Source organism: Palaemon carinicauda, chromosome 18 (genome assembly GCF_036898095.1).
Source record: "Palaemon carinicauda isolate YSFRI2023 chromosome 18, ASM3689809v2, whole genome shotgun sequence".
NCBI classification, from domain to species: Eukaryota; Metazoa; Arthropoda; class Malacostraca; order Decapoda; family Palaemonidae; genus Palaemon; species Palaemon carinicauda.
This window is the reverse complement of record NC_090742.1, coordinates 4,501,456-4,511,226: the sequence shown is the minus strand read 5'-3', so window position 1 is coordinate 4,511,226 and position 9,771 is coordinate 4,501,456.

Sequence of the window (9,771 nt, the reverse complement as noted above, 5' to 3'; positions counted from 1 at the left end):
TTATTATTACTATCCAAGCTACAACCCTAGTTGGAAAAGCAAGATGCTATAAGCCCAGGGGCTCCAACAGGGAAAAATAGCCCAGTGAGGAAAGGAAATAAGGAAATAAATAAATGAAGAGAACAAATTAACAATAAATCATTCTAAAATAAGAAACAACGTCAAAACAGACATGTCATATAATAAACTATCAACAACATCAAAAACAAATATGTCATAAATAAACTATAAAAAGACTATGTCCGCCTGGTCAACAAAAAAGCATTTGCTCCAACTTTGAACTTTTGAAGTTCTACTGATTCAACCACCCGATTAGGAAGATCAGATTATTATTTCTTAATAACTTTAAAAAATTATATTAAGATAACGATTGTAACCTGTTTCTCCTCTAATAATACTTCTCAAGCACACTCTGTTTACAAAATAGCATAAAGAATTGAATACCAATATATAAACGTTAAAGGTGTCTGTTTTCAGTTCCAGTTTCATCAGAATGGATACTCACCAGAACGTCAGACATGCAAGCCCAACACCCCACTGCGGTGCCCAGCCACAGAAGTGGCCTCCCCAGGAAACAGTTTAAACTCACGGCCAGGGCGGGATCGATCTGCTGCCATGCGAATGTTAGGCAAATACGTTACCATTGTACTAGCTAGTTTACTTAATTCATAGACACAAATGATTATTTTCAGTAAATTTAATATGAGAATAAAATTAAGATAACGATTGTAATTTGCTTCTCCTATAGTAATACTCCTGGGTTCTGGTAGCCGATGTGGTAACGACTCTGACTGGTGAACACCAGACTGGGGTTCGAGTCCCGCTTAAACTCGTTAGTTTTTTGGTCGCTGTGACCTCACCATCATTGTGAGCTAAGGGGGAAGCCTATAGGCCTATCTGCTGAGTCATCAGCAGCCATTGCCTGACCCTCCTTGGTCATAACTTGGGTGGAGAGGGGGCTTGGGCACTGATCATATCAATATATGGCAATCTTTAGGGTTATTGTCCTACTTGTTAGGGCAATGTTACTGACCCTTGCCTCTGCCATTCATGAGCGGCCTTTAAAGCTCTCTGCGCCTTCTGCTTACAAAATAGTTAAAAGATTACTATACACACAATCTTCACAGACACACGTTCTGTACTACAACTTCTCAAGCTCTCTTCCCCCAGAGTGATCTAAGTGGTTCCGGTTTCAATATGGGGTTTCCATGTTTCCCGACATTTATAGAAGCCAGTAGTTAGCAACCAAGACACGAGACAACAAGAAAAACGTTTCCAAATACGGACAAAGGAACGTTCATCACTGAGGGCACCAAACTAGGATTCTTATACTCAATTTTTTTTTTAATGAGACGCATTTGCACTGACTTGCAAGGGTGCCTTTCAGCTCGGAAATGGTTTCCTGCTAGCCGATTGGTTGGACAAGATCATTCTAACCAATCAGGTAGTAGGAATCGTTTCTGAGCTAAAAGGGCAAACGTTTCCTGCTAGCTGATTGGTTGGACAAGATAATTCTAACCACTCAGCTAGTAGGAAACTTTTCCAAGCTAAAAGGGCACCGCTGCGAGTCAGTGCAAATGCCCGGCATTAAAAAAAAATGAGTATAGTTTACATTTTCATCCGGTAGGTGGCATCATCACCCACAGGATTCCCCGGGACCTTTCCACAGGATTCCCCGGGACCCCCCCCCCCCCCCCCCCACCACCCCCAGTAAAACTCCGAGCTAGCAAAGTTTACTTTCTCTTTATAGCTAAATGATACTTCTGGTTTAAGTCTCCTTAATCGCCGTGACATGACCTTTAATGGATCCTCAAGCGATAAAATGGATCCCACCGACCCCATGGGGACGTTTTCTTTTACCTTCAGCCTTAAAACTGAGAGAATTTTTATGGCTGGGTCAAAGAGGAATTTCTATTTACTTTTTAAAAGGGTCTATTCCTGCCTAATCGTGCGGGTTTTCGACACCAAAAGCGCATGATTATTATTATTATTATTATTATTATTATTATTATTATCATTACTAGCTAGGCTACAACCCTAGTTGGAAAAGCAAGATGCTGTAAGCCCAAGGATTCCAACAGGGAAAAATAGCTCAGAGAGGAAAGGAAATAAGGAAATAAATAAACGATGTAAGAAGTAATGAACAATTAAAATTAACAAATCGTTTATAACTGGATTTATGTGAATATATATGTATGGGCGAAGGTGTATATATATATATATATATATATATATATATATATATATATATATATATATATATATATATATTGGTATATCGTTAGATAATAGTTTTGATAGTTATATGTATCGGCATATCTTGCATTGTGATAATCATAATAAAGATGTGGGATATTACCAGGTCATAAAATCTATGGCCTTCATTAACAAAATTATAATCTTTTACAACAACACGCCAGTTTTATATATATATATATATATATATATATATATATATATATATATATATATATATATATATATATATATATAGATACTACCGCTAGAGAGTTATGGGGTCTTTTGACTGGCCAGACAGTACTACATTGGATCCTTCTCTCTGGTTACGGTTCATTTTCCCTTTGCCTACACACTCACTGAATAGTCTGGCCTATTTACATATTCTCCTCATACACCTGACAACACTTGATTACCAAATAATTCTTCTTCACTCAAGGGGTTACTGCACTGTAATTGTTCAGTGGCCACTTTCCTCTTGGTAAGGGTAGAAGAGACTCTTTAGCTATGGTAAGCAGCTCTTCTAGGAGCAGGACACTCCAAAATCAAACCATTGTTCTCTAGTCTTGGGTAGTGCCATAACCTCTGTACCATGGTCTTCCACTGCCTTGGTTTAGAGTTCTCTTGCTTGAGGGTACACTCGAGCACACTATTCTATCTTATTTTTCTTCCTCTTGTTTTGTTAAAGTTTTTATAGTTTATAAAGGAGATATTTATTTTAATATTGTTACTCTCCCAGAAATATTTTATTTTACTTTTTTCCTTTCCTCACTGAGCTATTTTCCCTGTTGGAGCCCCTGGGCTTATAGCATTGTGCTTTTCCAACTAGGGTTGTAGCTTAGCAAGTAATAATAATAATAATAATGATAATAATAATAATATATATATATATGTATATATATATATATATATATATATATATATATATATATATATATAATAGTATGTGTGTTTATTATGCTACAGCTAACTCATATGATCTCTTCATAACCAGACAATCTATAATCCTTTTTATCTCTTTCAAGAAAAGAAACATCTCGAATTTTCTTGGGCAGCAATTTTTCCCTTATGAAAATATGTGCAGTACGAATAAGACACAAGTACTTGAGCTGTTTCGTGTTGATAAATGCTTATTACAAGTAATAAAAGGATAGCAATGACTATTGAAGGGAGAGAAGGTAATGGAATTCCAGATTGAATGGTTATCATAAGGAATATTCCAACTGATAGGGGAGTTAGTACCTCCTCCAACGAAGTTGGGAGGAGGTTATGATTTCGCCCTTGTTTGTCTGTTTGTTTGTGAGCAAGTTTCTGGCCACCATTTTACTCATAAAGTCATGAAACTTTCAAGGTTTAATTGCTATGTTGAGACGTGGAGGTGATTAAATTTTGAAAGTCCTAGGTTAAAGGTTAAGGGCAAGGTCAAGTTGTTTGTTTGGGAAGAGTTTCCTAGCCACAATTTTACTCATAGAGTAATGAAACATTCTGGGATTAATTGCTATGCTGAGACGTGGAAGTGATTCAGTTTTGAAAATCCTAGGTCAAAGATCAAGGTCAAAGTCGGGCAAAAGATCGATTGTTTGTGAATAACTTCCTGTCCACAATTTCACTTATAGAGTAATGAAACTTTCAGGAATTAATTGTTATATTGAGACGCAAAAATTTATTCAATTTATAAAGTCCTAAGTCAAATATCAAGGTCAAGGTCGAGAAATAAGTTGCCGTGGTGGAGGTCTACACTCTCAGAGTGCTTTTCTGTCTCCAACTGTATACATAAGTAAAAGGCTATGGCATTATTTGGTGACTAACAGAAAAATACATTGTAAAACAAATATTGAAAGTCTCTTTTTTTTTAGAAAAAAAAAATTAGTTTCGAGAAAAGTAGTTTTTAATATTTTTCTTTTTTTTGTAATTTTCTTTTTTTTTTTGGATTATTCTAAAATAATAATCTCGGGTTTTGAATTCTAAAAATTAATGGTTTTTTAATTCTTAAAAGATAAGGTTTTCAATTCTGAAAGGTCGCAGTTTTTTTATTCTAAAAGATTAGGGGTTTTGAATTCTAAAAGGTAGCGGGATATTCATTCTTATAGGTAACGGGGTTTGAGTTTTCAAAGGCTAAGGGTTTTGAAATCTAAAATGTGAAAGGTTTTCAATTCTATAAGCTTACAGATTTTGAATTCTAAAAGCTTACAGATTTTGAATTCTAAAAGCTTACAGATTTTGAATTCTAAAAGCTTACAAATTTTGAATTCTAAAAGCTTACTGCTTTCGAATTCTAAAAACTTATAGATATTGAATTCTAAACGCTTGCAGATTTTGAAATCTAAAAGCTTACAGATTTTGAATTCTAAAAGGCTACTGCTTTTGAATTCTAAAAGCTTACAGATTTTGAATTCTAAAAGGCTACCCCTTTTGAATTCTAAAAGCTACAGATTTTGAATTCTAAAAGGTTACTGCTTTTGAATTCTAAAAGCTTACAGATGTTGAATTCTAAAAGCTTACTGCTTTCGAATTCTAAAAACTTAGATATTGAATTCTAAACGCTTGCAGATTTTGAAATCTAAAAGCTTACAGATTTTGAATTCTAAAAGGCTACTGTTTTTGAATTCTAAAGGCTTACAGATTTTGAATTCTAAAAGCTTACTGCTTTCGAATTCTAAAAACTTACAGATATTGAATTCTAAACGCTTGCAGATTTTGAAATCTAAAAGCTTACAGATTTTGAATTCTAAAAGGCTACTGTTTTTGAATTCTAAAGGCTTACAGATTTTGAATTCTAAAAGCTTACTGTTTTCGAATTCTAAAAACTTACAGATATTGAATTCTAAACGCTTGCAAATTTTGAAATCTAAAAGCTTACTGTTTTCGAATTCTAAAAACTTACAGATATTGAATTCTAAACGCTTGCAGATTTTGAAATCTAAAAGCTTACAGATTTTGAATTCTTAAAGGCTACTGTTTTTGAATTCTAAAGGCTTACAGATTTTGAATTCTAAAAGCTTACTGCTTTCGAATTCTAAAAACTTACAGATATTGAATTCTAAACGCTTGCAGATTTTGAAATCTAAAAGCTTAAAGATTTTGAATTCTAAAAGGCTACTGTTTTTGAATTCTAAAGGCTTACAGATTTTGAATTCTAAAAGCTTACTGTTTTCGAATTCTAAAAACTTACAGATATTGAATTCTAAACGCTTGCAGATTTTGAAATCTAAAAGCTTACTGTTTTCGAATTCTAAAAACTTACAGATATTGAATTCTAAACGCTTGCAGATTTTGAAATCTAAAAGCTTACAGATTTTGAATTCTTAAAGGCTACTGTTTTTGAATTCTAAAGGCTTACAGATTTTGAATTCTAAAAGCTTACTGCTTTCGAATTCTAAAAACTTACAGATATTGAATTCTAAACGCTTGCAGATTTTGAAATCTAAAAGCTTACTGTTTTCGAATTCTAAAAACTTACAGATATTGAATTCTAAACGCTTGCAGATTTTGAAATCTAAAAGCTTACTGTTTTCGAATTCTAAAAACTTACAGATATTGAATTCTAAACGCTTGCAGATTTTGAAATCTAAAAGCTTACTGTTTTCGAATTCTAAAAACTTACAGATATTGAATTCTAAACGCTTGCAGATTTTGAATTCTAAAAGCTTACTGCTTTCGAATTCTAAAAACTTACAGATATTGAATTCTAAACGCTTGCAGATTTTGAAATCTAAAAGCTTAAAGATTTTGAATTCTAAAAGGCTACTGTTTTTGAATTCTAAAGGCTTACAGATTTTGAATTCTAAAAGCTTACTGTTTTCGAATTCTAAAAACTTACAGATATTGAATTCTAAACGCTTGCAGATTTTGAAATCTAAAAGCTTACTGTTTTCGAATTCTAAAAACTTACAGATATTGAATTCTAAACGCTTGCAGATTTTGAAATCTAAAAGCTTACAGATTTTGAATTCTTAAAGGCTACTGTTTTTGAATTCTAAAGGCTTACAGATTTTGAATTCTAAAAGCTTACTGCTTTCGAATTCTAAAAACTTACAGATATTGAATTCTAAACGCTTGCAGATTTTGAAATCTAAAAGCTTACTGTTTTCGAATTCTAAAAACTTACAGATATTGAATTCTAAACGCTTGCAGATTTTGAAATCTAAAAGCTTACAGATTTTGAATTCTAAAAGGCTACTGTTTTTGAATTCTAAAGGCTTACAGATTTTGAATTCTAAAAGCTTACTGTTTTCGAATTCTAAAAACTTACAGATATTGAATTCTAAACGCTTGCAGATTTTGAAATCTAAAAGCTTACTGTTTTCGAATTCTAAAAACTTACAGATATTGAATTCTAAACGCTTGCAGATTTTGAAATCTAAAAGCTTACAGATTTTGAATTCTAAAAGGCTAATGCTTTTGAATTCTAAAAGCTTATAGATTTTGAATTCTAAAAGTCTACGAATTTCCCTACAAAGATCACTTCACAATCTCGAAAAAATGTTCCCCACTACTGCACTCTGCTTTATGTAAGTGGCAGTATTCCGAAATCGTCTTTTTCCGAAAAAAAAAAATCCAAATTCAAAATATTCACAGATACTGCAAATTGAGTGTTTCGGTCAGTGTGATAACACCGACGATGGAATAAAACTGCGAAGCCCAATTTCTGTAGATACGTAGGAATCAACAATCCAGCGGAATGGGTTCCATCGGCAATTATTGCCCCGTGAAAGTCGGGCCAGATAAAAGAACGAAGGATACAAACTAAAGTCTGGCTTGGACGAGTCAAGAAACGTTTGCTACGAGTCACTAAACGTTTTCTGCAGGTCATTAAACGTTTGTTGAGTAATTAAACGTTTGCTACGAGTCAATAAACGTTTGCTACAAGTCACAAAACGTTTGTTGCTGGTCACTAAACGTTTGTTGATTAATTAAAAGTTTGCTACGAGTCACGAAACGTTTGCTGCGTCATCAAACGTTTGCTACGAGTCACGAAACGTTTGCTGCGTCATCAAACGTTTGCTACGAGTCACGAAACGTTTGCTGCATCATCAAACGTTTGCTACGAGTCACGAAACGTTTGCTGCGTCATCAAACGTTTGCTACGAGTCACGTAACGTTGGCTGCGAGTCGCTAAACGTTTTACGAGAGTCATTAAACGTTTTCTACGAGTCACGAAACGTTTGCTGAGTCACTAAACGTTTGCTACGAGTCCGTAAACGTTTGCTTATGAGTCAAGAAATGTTTGCTAAGAGTCACTAAATGTTTGTTGTGAGTCACAAAATGATTTCTGCGAGTCAATAAACGTTTACGGGGAGTTGCTAAACGTTTGCAGCGAGTCACTAAATGTTTGCTCCAAGTCATTAAACATTTGCTGCGAGTCTAAATGTTTGCTACAAGTCACAAAACGTTTGCTACGATTCACTAAACATTTGTTATGACTCACTAAACGTTTGTTATGACTCACTAAACGTTTGTTACGACTCACAAAACATTTGTTGTGTGAGACACTAAACATTTGCTACGAGTCACAAAATGTATGCTACAAGTCACAGAACGTTTACTGCGAATCACGGAACGTTTGCTGTGAATCACTAAAAGTTTGCTAAGAATCACTAAACATTTGCTACAAGTCACGAAATGTATGCTACGAGTCACGGAACGTTTGCTTCAAGTCACTAAATGTTTGCTACGAATCCCTAAATGTTTGCTGCGAGTCACTAAATATTTGCTATGAGTCACGGAACATTTGCTGTGAGTCAATAACATATGCTAAGAATCACTAAACATTTACTGCGAATCACTTAACATTTGCTGTGACTCACTAAACGTTTGCTGCGAGTCACTAAGCGTTTGCTACGAGTCACGAAACGTTTTCTACGAATCACTAAACATTTGCTGCAAGTTACTAAAAGTTTGCTACGAATCACTAAACGTTCGCTACGAGACACTAAATGTTTGCTGCAGGTCACTAAACGTTTGTTGTGGTTCCAAAAGTGTTTGCCACGGCCGAGAAAGAAAAATAAAATCGTGGGGAAGGAAAAGAAAAATATCTGGATCCAACACGATGCAAATGGACCGGGGGAATCTTCTTTTTTTCTTTTTTTTCAAAATAGCTTTTCGGGGAAGAGGAAATTGAATAGTTAGAGTTTGAAGTGTGTGATTTATGGATTCACTCTGCGAATATTATCTTTACTTGTTAATTTGTTAGTTACTTCAGTTTAAGTTGACATGATTAGAATATATTAGTTTTACCTTTGGATTATCCACTCTTTTTCATTCATTTGTTAATGAATACTTAAAATTGCTATCAAATTACAATATATCAATTACTTGTAGAAGTTGTTCTTCGTTTATATTTGAGTAGTATGCTTTAATTTTAAACATCGAGCAGGTTACATACTAAAACACAAATATGTTAATCATAGAAATCTACTATCTCACTCTCTCTCTCCTCCGAGATAGTTCCTGAAAGATATTTTGATAATGAAAACTAAAACCAGAGTAAAGCAAGATTCACTATAAAAGAAGTTATATACTGCATCCTTTCAAACTGTCGTTTCAAAATTAACGCAGAAAATAAAAAAAAAAATTAATTTTCTTGCTAAAATCATTGATCTAATTTTTAGAAGAAATGGTTGGTAAAATAGGTAGAATTAGAATAAGTTGACATAGTTTTAATAGGGAAGAGAGTTCTATTGTTATGCTAGCCAATTGGAAACGTCCCTACTTCGAGATCTGCTGGACAAGGGTTCGAGACCATCTCAAGCTCGATATTTTCCTGAAGTGCCTACAGTATATAAAGCATAAGGAAAAATCAAAAGAAGTAATAATCTCCTAGGAAATCCTACAATCTTTTATCTTCTGTTATCTTCTCTAATATATTATTATTATTATGATTTTTACTTGCTGAGTTACAACCCTAGATAGAAAAGGATGCTATAAGCCCAGGGGCTCCAACAGGGAAAATACCCCAGTGAGGAAAGGAAACAAGGAAAAAATAAAATATTTCAAGAAGAGTAACAGCATTAAAATAAGTATCTCCTATATAAACTAATCAAACTTTAACAAAACAAGAGGAAGAAAAATAAGATAGAATAGTGTGCCCAAGTGTACCCTCAAGCAAGAGAACTCTAACCCAAGACATTGGAAGACCATGGTACAGGGGCTATGGCACTACCCAAGACTAGAGAACAAATACTCAAGAGCTGCAGCATATATCAATTCAACCAACATATATCAAAAAGTTTATTAAGCCTGAGAATTGTCTCTTTTATATTCTGTTGATCTCCATCTGCCCCGCACACTCTAGGCCTACACCCAAGACCCATCCTCAACTGCATTCAGGTTTAATTTGATTAGGAACGAATCACATGTTGGTTTATTCTTATCCCAAAACTAGCATTTTCTGTTTATAAAGTAATTAGCTGACGAAAGAGCAATGAGATATTTTTCGAGGTACAGACTAATTGCGTGGAAATTAAAATGTCCTCATCAGTGAAAGAATCTCATGTACTTTTATTTGGTAAGATTAATTCCATAGAATGAAAA